Source organism: Agrilus planipennis, unplaced genomic scaffold, assembly GCF_000699045.2.
Source record: "Agrilus planipennis isolate EAB-ADULT unplaced genomic scaffold, Apla_2.0 scaffold70, whole genome shotgun sequence".
Classification (NCBI taxonomy): domain Eukaryota; kingdom Metazoa; phylum Arthropoda; class Insecta; order Coleoptera; family Buprestidae; genus Agrilus; species Agrilus planipennis.
In genome coordinates, this window is record NW_020442458.1 from 708694 (window position 1) to 720557 (window position 11864).

An 11864-nucleotide genomic window follows, 5' to 3' on the forward strand; every position below is an offset into this window, starting at 1 on the left:
TTGCCTTAACATATATATATATATATATCTTCTTACAACATATGTTTTGCTAATTTAGATTATGAATAAATAGTAACGGTTTTAGTTCGATATTTTGATAATTATTCAAGATATTCAAACTTCATTTTGAAGGATCAATTTCTAACGTTTTAAGCAATCGATTTATGAATATGGACTTGTATAAGCTTGTTGTGAAAAACGTTGAGACCATTGTTTGCGTAAGTCCCAAAGGTTTTAGAGTAACTTATTGTTTAAAGTGAAAATATGTATTCAAGTTTTTAACTTATTGTTCCGTAATGCATATTTAGAAAAAAAAGTTGTGCGCGTCATATTATTATTAAAGAAATTGCAAATAGAAAATGTCATGGACATTCTTACAGCGGCTAGGAGATGACCTAGAACTTTGGTTGCAATTTATCGTTTTCTTACAAAATTATGCCATTAATCATTGTAACTTATAACTGTACTTTCGGTTGCCATTGTCTTCGATCAGAAGAGAAAGAAGCCATTAATCAATTAGATATAATATATTAAATATCACGTACCTTTCTGGTAGCCACTTTTTATCGATTTCATAGAATTGACCTTTGAAATATTGAACAGAGAATTACTTTTAATGCAGTATCTATTTGCGCACAAAGACATAACCTTATTTTGATGAATTACAAATGAGAAGGTGTTAAAAAAAATTTTTTTCACTAGAACACACATTCTCATGCATGAACAGCTAGTTAGAGACACATTAGATGCAGAAACAGGAGTTATGAGGAGTAGAGGTAGACCTAGATTAGTATTTATAAATGTATAGTTAAGGGTGTGGGAAGCTCTAGTTTTAGAAAAATGCGATGATTAGGTCTTGATAGGAAAAAATGGAGGTGTGTGTCGAACCAGTCTTAGGGCTAAGGACCCTATGATGATGAAATGGTGATGATTATATTATAAATACTGATAAGTACTTAATATTTAAATTCTGTGTAATTGAGGCAATTTCATGTGGAGAGTAAAAAATCGACTTTCTCTATTCTGTATAGCCCCTATGCCACTTATTATACCACACACAATCAAGCAACATGTTGCTCAGCAAAAGAAAAACTTTTTGGTGTTTTATTTCCACTAGCTACTAATTGGGTCTCTTCTCAGGGAATAAAATTTGTAAATAAATTTAAGTTAGATTCCTGATCGTTACCTTTAAATTAGATTGTTTTTCCAGGATGGCGGTAAAATATATTATAAATATTATTCGACCATCTTCAGATTGAATAAACCGAAACGCAACAAAAACTAAAGTTGAAAACAATATAATTTGTATATAAACTAGAGAAAGCATTAGTTTTATACATTTCCTAGTACAATATCGGAATTTCAAACAATTCCTAACATATGTATACATTTCTCAGGATATGTGTGTATTAAAAAGTCACTGAAACAATATTTTATAGATTTTCTAAATAGCCTAGGAATTGTATTTGTATTTGTAGTTATTGCCTAGGTGTTTTTATGGATCTCTCACAGTCTCTGTATGTATGAGAGACTCGAACGATAAAATTGTTAATTCAGAGATTCGAGTCTCTCGTTCAGAGACTGGATACGAAATGAGGATCTCTCTATGAGCGACTCGAGTCTCCCGTTCAGAGACGTTAAACAGTTTTTTTGACAGTCTCTCTCAGCGACACCCGAGAGTCTCGCTTTCAGAGACTCTGAGAGACTGAACATTTTTATCTCGGGTACACCTGTATACAATTCCTAGATTTCATACATTTCCTACAGGAAGAAGTAGAGATGCGTGTCCAATTACGTTTTTGAGTCAAAGACCTTGATATGAGGGTAACATTGAATAAATAACTTGTCATTATAATAAAAGAGATAAGTGTATGCAACTATTTTATCAATTACCAAGGTTCTTGCATTTTGTTCAAGTTCTTTAATAAGATAGTCAGATTAAAATTTATCTTTCTCTTCTATTATATATCCATTTGATATGACGAGGATATTGGTCATCACAATTCCTAATTAACTTTTTCTCCAGCTAGGACGAAGGATGCATAAGACGTTTATAATTTAAAATTGATCCTAATAGCCGTGAGCAATAATTGCTAAAAGCAATTTGCGTGTTTAAAGTCGCGTCAGTCGCTCAAAGTTTTAAATAAAGAGCATTTTTAGCGCGAGGTCGTAAGTGTAACAATGCAAATGAGCAATTTGACAGCCGTTAAACGGCTCGCGTTTCGAACAGTTGATTAAGTTAATGTACTTCCGAACACGACTCTGCCGCAGTTAATTTTGACAGATCTGAATTATTTCGTACATAGGATAGAAACGAACGATCGACTGGATTAAAATATGTGGGTCAACTATAATATTACCTATATACACATATAAGAGTTAAATACCTTGCATCACATTGCCGTTTTGCATGTCTATGCGTTTCGCGCACACAAACGTTAAGTGTTAGTGACTTTGAGTCACGCGAACTTTTCCAGTTTAATTAAGTATAAGAAAAAAACTAGCAAACCTTTTTCGAAGCCGTCGAATACCATACATATTATTTTATATTCAACTAGCGATCCGCCCCAGCTTCGCACGGGTGCAATGCTGATACTAAATATATTTTTGTTTTGTTTAGATTATTATCGAAAAGGGGAAATCTTCAAAAGACACCCCTTGAATATACTAAATATACTACAGAATGTCTTTATATACAACATTCACAGCTTTTTTGTCATTCGACAATGCAAACCGGCCGGTACCGCCGCAACCGCTATATCGCTGCATTTTAAGTCTGTAATAGCTTCGAAAATATTCATTTAAATTAGGTACATGCTGTAAAGGGCCATATGGAATGTATTTAAAAGTACTTAATTGGATAAGAATTGATGTTGTATTGCCTACAATCGCTTCGTAAATAAGTCATTATTTCTCATAAAAAGTAAAGGATAAAAATGAGATAGACATATACCATCCCGGATTTTTTTGTAGACCCTTTTAAGATGTACAATATTGTAGTACATTATTTTGATCTATCTCGTAGGGTTCAGCCAGCGTTTACAATGTAAGCACAAAAAACGTGTTTATTTACGACATCACATTAGAAACCTCTAAAATTATCAGTGTTTCCCTACTATATTATGCATGTATTATACATATAAACCTTCCTCTTGAATCACTCTATGTATTAAAAAAAACCGCATCAAAATCCGTTACTTAGTTTTAAAGATTTAAGCATACATAGGGACAGACCGCGAGAAAGCGACTTTGTTTTATACTATGTAGTGATAAAAACACTTGATAGATAATGTATCGAAACTAGACAAGGGCCAGAGTTCCCTGTTTGGGTCTGCACCTTTTCTAGGATCCGATCGAGTACCGAAAAAAAAAACCAACACCAGCAATTATAATTTAATTAGTCTGTAACAAAACAGTATTGTATCGAAATAAATAAAAGCAAAACAAAGATGCTGGTATGAAATGGAAGAAAAAGTAGGGAAAGAGCGAATATAAAGATAGGAGACAAAAGAATAGAAGAAGAGGTTGATTTTAGGTGTCCAGGAAGTCAGATAAGTCAGGAAGGAAGAAGTAGTATGGATATAAAGCAGAGGATAACGCAGGGTCCAGTCGCTTTAATAGAAAAGAATCACTGCCATGCTCGCGAACGGTTAATGTCGAAAAATATAGTTAAAGGTGTATGTTTGGAGCGCGGCGATGTACGGGTGAGACAACCTTTTTCCAATTTCTAAATTCACCGTTCGCGGGAATAAAAGTGACTTCTTTTTTTTTAAGACGACTCGACCCTGCGCTATCCTGTGCTTTATATTCCTACTACTCCTTACGTCCTGACTTATCTGACTTCCTAGATACCTAAAATCGGTCACTTCTTTTAATTTTCCGTCTCCTATCTTTATATTCGCTTTTTCCCTACTTTTCCTTCCCTTACTAAATACGTAGAAGACTGAAATCCCTAAAATCAAAAATGATTTAACTTTGTGTGAAAGAATTTTTGATTGTTTATTTAAGGGAAATAGTTACATGTAAAACCAAAGCAACTATGATTTTTAAGAAAAACCAATAAACATAAAACGTATCTGACTTTTTGATCGATTTAGAACAGGTTTTCTTTAAATTAAATGGAATAAGCCTTTTGTTTTAAAGATCAACTCAATTCCTAGTAAAGCATGCGCATTTAGCGAATCTTTTTATTTAGAGTTATACTGAACTAACAAATTAAACTTTAAGTTTTCTATTCTAATGTATCTTACTGTTCGTTTACTATGAGTCGTTGAGCAGCGAAAATAAATTAACAACCGTAGGGTCCAGTTAATACTACTAGAATCCGTTTAAGTTGAGATCATGTTCCGCTGATTGTATTATGCATAACACACTATTGTGGTTTGCGTTGCGTTAATGTAATTTGCCGTTAGCGTTTCGCTGTGAGCGAATTCAGGAGGAATCATTCCGAACATCATTATGAATTCATTAATAGTGACTTCCATTTCAAATTCAATTACTCTATGGTAAACAAATAAATAACCACGAGCGTTAATAGAATGGAAGCCGTATTATCTAAGCGAATAAAAATAAAATAAGAGTATTGGTACCTATGTATGAAGGGTGAAATTAGGATTAGACTTAAATAAAGATTTTTTTGGATGAAAAACTAGTAGATATATCAGAAGTCGCTGATTTCATTTTAGTGTCAAAAATCGGTACCTATATATACTTCATTTACTTTCTCTAGCGATGGGCCCCTTCCAATGTTTTGGATGCGCGCTGGCAAAATTGTAGGTAGGGAGAAAAAAGCTCATTATACTCTCGACTCTTGTTCATTAAACATACATTTTCATACAGTACCTGCCAAAAGTTTTGTTCAATCATGAATAGTAGTGCGAGTCGAAAACAAGCGTTAAAGCCTTTAGTATGTCTTCAAATATAAATAAACATCTCGTTGATATTTTCAGTAGTAATTGGTACCAATAACAGCACATTTGAGCAATGCAATTTTAGTGGATAAAATGGTCAATTTTTCCGTGCAGTACTGTACGGATTATACGCTTCTCACCGGTTAAGAGTTTGACCGAGAGTTGTCTGCTTTCTTTTCTGGCCTAGTGCTATTCTTTTCTACTTTGTGCCGGTCAAACTGAAGGTCACATCGCTACAGAAACTAAACGAAGTATACCTACAGACATTCAAATTTAGACGTAGCGAAAACATATTAAGTTAGTAGGTACTGTACAAATTGAAAAATAAATCTGAAAATCATGAATTTCGGGTCAGTCTGTCTGTCTACTCGTCAAAATAAATTAAATCTACGAGGAACTTATAATTGACCTAAGATCTTCGAATTTGGTAAAGGTTGGCATAAGTCAAGGGAAAATTTGGGAAGAAACAATTTCTTATATTAGTACAAATAAAGGGAAAAGTCGGGAGTTCAGGAGAAAAAGTAAAATATCGAAATAACAAATAATTGAGTATAGTAATCAATAACTACTTAATACAAATTAGGACAGAGGGCCTATCCCAACACAATCTTAATTACTAATTTTTATTAGGTAGGGTTTTGTAAAAAAAAAAAGAAGTCACTTCTATGCTCGTGAATGGTTAATTTTGAAATTCTAAAAAGATTGCTAAAGGTATGTTTGGAGCGCGGCGTTGTACGGGTGCGAAACATGGACAGTGGGCGCGGCGGAAAAGAAAAGGTTAGAAGCATTCGAAATGAGGTGTTATAGGCGAATGATGAGGATCCCGTAGATAGAGGAGGTTAGAAATGAAGAGGTATTAGAAAGAATAGGAGAACAGAAGACTCTATGGAAGTCAGTAAAAAATAGGCGAGATAGGTTGGTAGGACACCTTCTCCAGGCATGAAGGTCTAGTCAGTGACGTATTAGAGGCAGAAACAGGAGTTAAGAGGGGTAGAGGTAGACCTAGGTTAGATTACTGTTCGCAAATAGTTAAGGATGTGGGCTGTTCTACTATTAGGAAAATGCAAAGATTAGCTCAGGATAGGAAAGAGTGGAGGTACGTGACCATTCAGTCTTAGGTCTGACAACTTTATGATGATGATGAGGATTTTGTTATATTTATTGAATTATTATTGCTGGTATTTTTGTTTTCCTTTTTCTCTGAAAGAACTACCGGGTCACGTACCCGGCGTTATTATTTAATACCCGGCGGGATGCTAAAACGAGGATGTATTCTTTTTCACGAGAAAAAGTAAAATATCGAAATAACAAATAATTAAGTATAGCAATCAATAAATACTTAATACAAATTAGGACAAAGGACCTATCCCAATACAATCTTAATTAGATACTATTTTTATTAGGTAGGATTTTGTTATATTTATTGAATTATTATTGCTGGTACTGGTTTTTTCTTTTTTCTCTGATAGGATTACCCGGAACTGCCGTGTACCCGGCGTTATTATTCAATATCCGGCAGGGGCGGCTTTTGGGGGTGGCGAACAGGGCAACCGCCCGGGGCCTCGCTCTTACAGGGGCCTCGCACACTCGCGCAACAATCTAATTAGAAAAATATTAGGTAGTAATAGTACATACTACTAATGTTTATTTGAATTTTTTAATAGTCTTAAAAGAAGCCGCAAATTTGCTATCTTTGTCTTTATCAATTTTTTTTAATTTTCGATAAACAATTTTAAAACTGTAAACTTATTTATGAATCACTTTACATTTTTCAAGTATCATCATTAAAATTAATTCCACAAAGACGAGGACCTCGCAAAAATTTATCCGCCCGGAACCTTTCAATGACTAAGGCCGCCCCTGATATGTGGACGGGTTCTAAAAAAGTGCCGGGTAACAGATCCAAATCGGGTACTCGGCTCATCTCTAATTAATACTTTCATCTGAATAAATCCCGCCCACTTGTGTATAATGCATCAGGCAGATATACGACTGTAGTAATATTTATAAAATGATACGTATTTTTTAATGAAGTGAAACCGTATCTGTAACTCATGGTCGATGATAGAGCTTTCGTCAAACTACGCCTACTGGATTAAAAACACAAAATTATCCGTCCTTCCTGTATAAATGAATTTTTATTGGAGATTTTGTATTATACTACATAATACGATACCATTTAATTGTAAGTGAAAAATGCTGCCTCACTATGACTGGCAAATTATCCTTAATAATAAGGTGTCGTCGACTTATAAACTACCTAACCTAATTTAACATTCAATTTTTTATAGCACGAAGTGTCAAATTTATTTTATAAGTACAATATAATAACGATTCTATGTGTGTGTGTGTAGAGAAAACAAGAAAGCGTTCATTTTGTGCGCCATCTAATTACCATTCGCTTATTCTATCATCCGATAATTTCATTGAACCAATAGTGTGCAGAGCGAATCGTCAATTTTGAAGACGAATCAAAGTTGGCATTGAAACGCGCATGAACTACCGTTGTTTATTTCGTAATTAGTCGATCGCGATACGCGATTTGAGTTTGCGTTAAAATTAGCCAGCACGCCTACTGGATGTCGTTCAAGCGACATTTTCCTTCGTTGCATTTGCGCACAAAATTCGTCATCGATTTCCACTTTTCATCAAGTGAGGTTTTCGGTTTGCGTATCCAATACCTAATAGCTAGTGCATTTACACTACAAATAATTAACACGTTTCGCGAATGTATATCATTTACTTATCTATAAGTATACATAAAACAAAATGACTGCATCGATTTTGATAATCTCTGATTTTTTGGAATTCGGAATTCACATAAAATAAATTAATAATTGCATCGAAATAAAAAAAAAAAAACAACTGTCAGTATATAAGCTAATCGCGAAATTATTGTCTTTGGTTTATTAAAAAAAAAGGAAATTACCAGTTAATTTGTTATTGTGCGAGTATCTAAATACATAAAACAATGTCGGATTAGTTACACCATTTATAAGTCAAGACTTTAATGATACATGGTTTGTTGGATTCGTCTCCGCCCTGAATAGCAGAACAACTATAAAAATATCGGAAAAATGCACGGAAAACAATTATACAAAAAATTCATTATAAATCAAGTTTGGAACTATGCAATCTTCCTCAATTGACAACTCCCGTCACGAACGCTTACAGCTTATTTGTAATAATTGATGTTCACTGCAAATCAGTGACATGCTACACATTATAAAATAGAAAAATAGGGGGAAAACAGTATATTCAAATCTAGAAAGATATATAAATATATATATAGAATACTCGAATCGAAATGTAAACGAAAATACAGAGAACAAATGTCAAAAACTGTCAAATCGTTTGGTATCAATCATTGCAGATCAGTCGGTCAATCAGTCATCAGTACCACAAGAATGATAACTCAGAATCTATGAATCATATTATTACGTTAATAAAATCCAAAATTAATCGTAAGTTTAACTAAAAGTTAACATGACATTTATCGACGGTTAGGCGGTACGAAGTTCGCTATAGGTCAACTAGTTGAGGATATTTCGCTTTTTATTCAACCTACTATTTTTAAGGATTTTCTTTTGATACGTACACATTAAGGAAGTCTTTAGTGTGATAAAAAATCAAATAGTATGCCTTTGTATAAAAATAAAAATGTAACCACGTTTTTTATTTAAATGTACAGTCCCAAGTTTGACGATGGCGAGAAAGCGAGTATCTGAAAAATTTCATTGTGACACAGTTTTTTACCAACTAATTTTGTTTATCATTAATATAACGGAAAAAATCCAAACGTGCTTAATAAAACCTGTTACTGAAGTTAAAATAATAAACTGATATCATAACTAATATTAAGACATATTCATTTTAATACTGTAAAATATATTTACCAACGATTTATAAAGACTTATATAAGACAATGATTTCTCACAAATTCAAACTACAACAAAATATGCCCCATTTTTGATGGTTAATATGGTAACAAGACCTATAGCCCCTCGGGCAACATCATAAATCACCAGCGCAATGCTTTTTTTAATAGATTCTGATTTCCGAATAGGACTTATATTAAAATCATTGTGGGGCTTATTTGTAGGGTAGGTTGTGCTTTGTAGGAAACACGATAGTACACGGAGAAAATGGAAAATTTACTTAAATATTAATGCGATATTTACAATTTATCTCACTAGCCCATTGCTTCGTAAGCAAAAATAATAAAAATTACAATTTGGACCAGATTTTGTAAAGATAAAACCCAGCAGAAATAAATTTACTAGGTATTTTAGTTGATATTACAAATTTTATTGTAATAATTAAGTAACTTGAAATAATTTTTAAAGAAACATGTCAAAATTGAGATTATTACAAGTTACAATAAAAAATTGTAATTTTTGCGTTGTCATAAAAATTTACTTTTCTACCTGTATTAGTGGGTAAAATACGTGTCCACAATGTAAACAGGTTTTGTGGTTATTACGGTTAGTATCTTTTTGTGTTTTTTATTATTCAATGGAAAAAAATGAGCGCTTTCTAGAATTTTTCTTGAATTCGATTTACCTATCAATTATTTTAACCTATCCTAACCTAACCTAATTAGGTTAAGGTAGGTTATGTTTATGTAATCTTATGTGTCAGTCAGTTAGTTTCATATTTTCATTGAACGATGAAAAATAAGACACAGTAATAAAGCTGCGAGTTTATTTACTTCATGAACCTACCATTCTAACTCTAGGTACCTTGTATTAATAATAATAATAATCGGACAAACCTATAAATTTTCTTTTTTCTTGTGTCAATGTAGATAAACGACTAGTTACATACACTATTTAATAAATTGGCATTTTAAATTCAATAAATAAAAGAGACCGTGAGATTTGTCTGAGTATTGTTTGGATGGACTATAAAAACGTTTTTGTATCATTAAATGCTCTAAATTTATAACAGTAAGTAGTTAGTAGCTCCGATATAATGTTTGAACACAAAGGTGAAATTCATAAATCATTTTGTTTTATGATAGTGGCTAAATATTGCATCAATTACATCGTAAACATGTTCCTTATTTTGTCCGGTCGACCAGTCATGTGGGTTAAGGTTGTTCCAAGTTAAATCTGATGTTTCATCTATCGGTATAAGTGTTAAATGCACAGGGTGATTATTTTTTTTATTTATGTACCTACTTATTAATTACGAAAATCTAAAAAAAAAAACAAAACTACATAAAGTAGTTCGTGATGGTGCAGATTAGCATACACCTCTCCAATTTCTTTAAAATTTTAGTATTTTGTACTATTCGTCATGCTGATCAAAAAACCACGTCTTTTTCAATTTTGAAAAATTAAAAATTACGACGACCTGTTATCGATATCTTGTTAATCATTCATACATGGTTAGGTTAGGTTAGGTTAGGGGAGGGGAAATGGGGATGTTACAAATGTACATAAGGTTTGACAACTCTCCTCCTTTCCCTCTCACCCAATCGCTCATGGGAGAGGTGCGTTAAGAAATTTAGACAACTTTTAAGCAACCTCTCCCCTTCAACCTCTAAACCCAATCGTACAATAATATTTACCGGATGACAGCTTTTATACATACCCTACTGGAAATTAGTTCAGAGAAACCAGATTATGATCAGATCCGGATCAGATTTTCCGTAATATAGCCATCTGATCAGTTCTTGATCAGAGTACAGCATCCCGTCCGTCCCTTGATCTGGTCACTTGATCGGGAACTGATTAGTGTATATAGTATCTTTTCCCTTGATCCGGCTGACTGATGAGATTTTGATTAAAGTACAGTACAATATATATATAGAATACTCGAATCGAAATGTAAACAAAAATACAGAGAACAAATGTCAAAAACTGTCAAATCGTTTGGTATCAATCATTGCAGATCAGTCGGTCAATCAGTCATCAGTACCACAAGAATGATAACTCAGAATCTATGAATCATATTATTACGTTAATAAAATCCAAAATTAATCGTAAGTTTAACTAAAAGTTAACATGACATTTATCGACGGTTAGGCGGTACGAAGTTCGCTATAGGTCAACTAGTTGAGGATATTTCGCTTTTTATTCAACCTACTATTTTTAAGGATTTTCTTTTGATACGTACACATTAAGGAAGTCTTTAGTGTGATAAAAAATCAAATAGTATGCCTTTGTATAAAAATAAAAATGTAACCACGTTTTTTATTTAAATGTACAGTCCCAAGTTTGACGATGGCGAGAAAGCGAGTATCTGAAAAATTTCATTGTGACACAGTTTTTTACCAACTAATTTTGTTTATCATTAATATAACGGAAAAAATCCAAACGTGCTTAATAAAACCTGTTACTGAAGTTAAAATAATAAACTGATATCATAACTAATATTAAGACATATTCATTTTAATACTGTAAAATATATTTACCAACGATTTATAAAGACTTATATAAGACAATGATTTCTCACAAATTCAAACTACAACAAAATATGCCCCATTTTTGATGGTTAATATGGTAACAAGACCTATAGCCCCTCGGGCAACATCATAAATCACCAGCGCAATGCTTTTTTTAATAGATTCTGATTTCCGAATAGGACTTATATTAAAATCATTGTGGGGCTTATTTGTAGGGTAGGTTGTGCTTTGTAGGAAACACGATAGTACACGGAGAAAATGGAAAATTTACTTAAATATTAATGCGATATTTACAATTTATCTCACTAGCCCATTGCTTCGTAAGCAAAAATAATAAAAATTACAATTTGGACCAGATTTTGTAAAGATAAAACCCAGCAGAAATAAATTTACTAGGTATTTTAGTTGATATTACAAATTAAATTGTAATAATTAAGAAACTTGAAATAATTTTTAAAAAAACATGTCAAAATTGAGATTATTACAAGTTACCTAATAAAGTTTACGGCAAATACAATCGAAAATTGTAATTTTTACGTTGT

At 32.7% G+C, this 11864-nt stretch overlaps 1 protein-coding gene across 6 annotated transcripts in view; it reads right to left on the minus strand.

The window, feature by feature from the left end:
• The window catches only part of LOC108735350 (dendritic arbor reduction protein 1), a 499675-nt gene that overhangs the window by 123592 nt on the left and 364219 nt on the right, over positions 1 to 11864 (minus strand). The window lies entirely within an intron of this gene.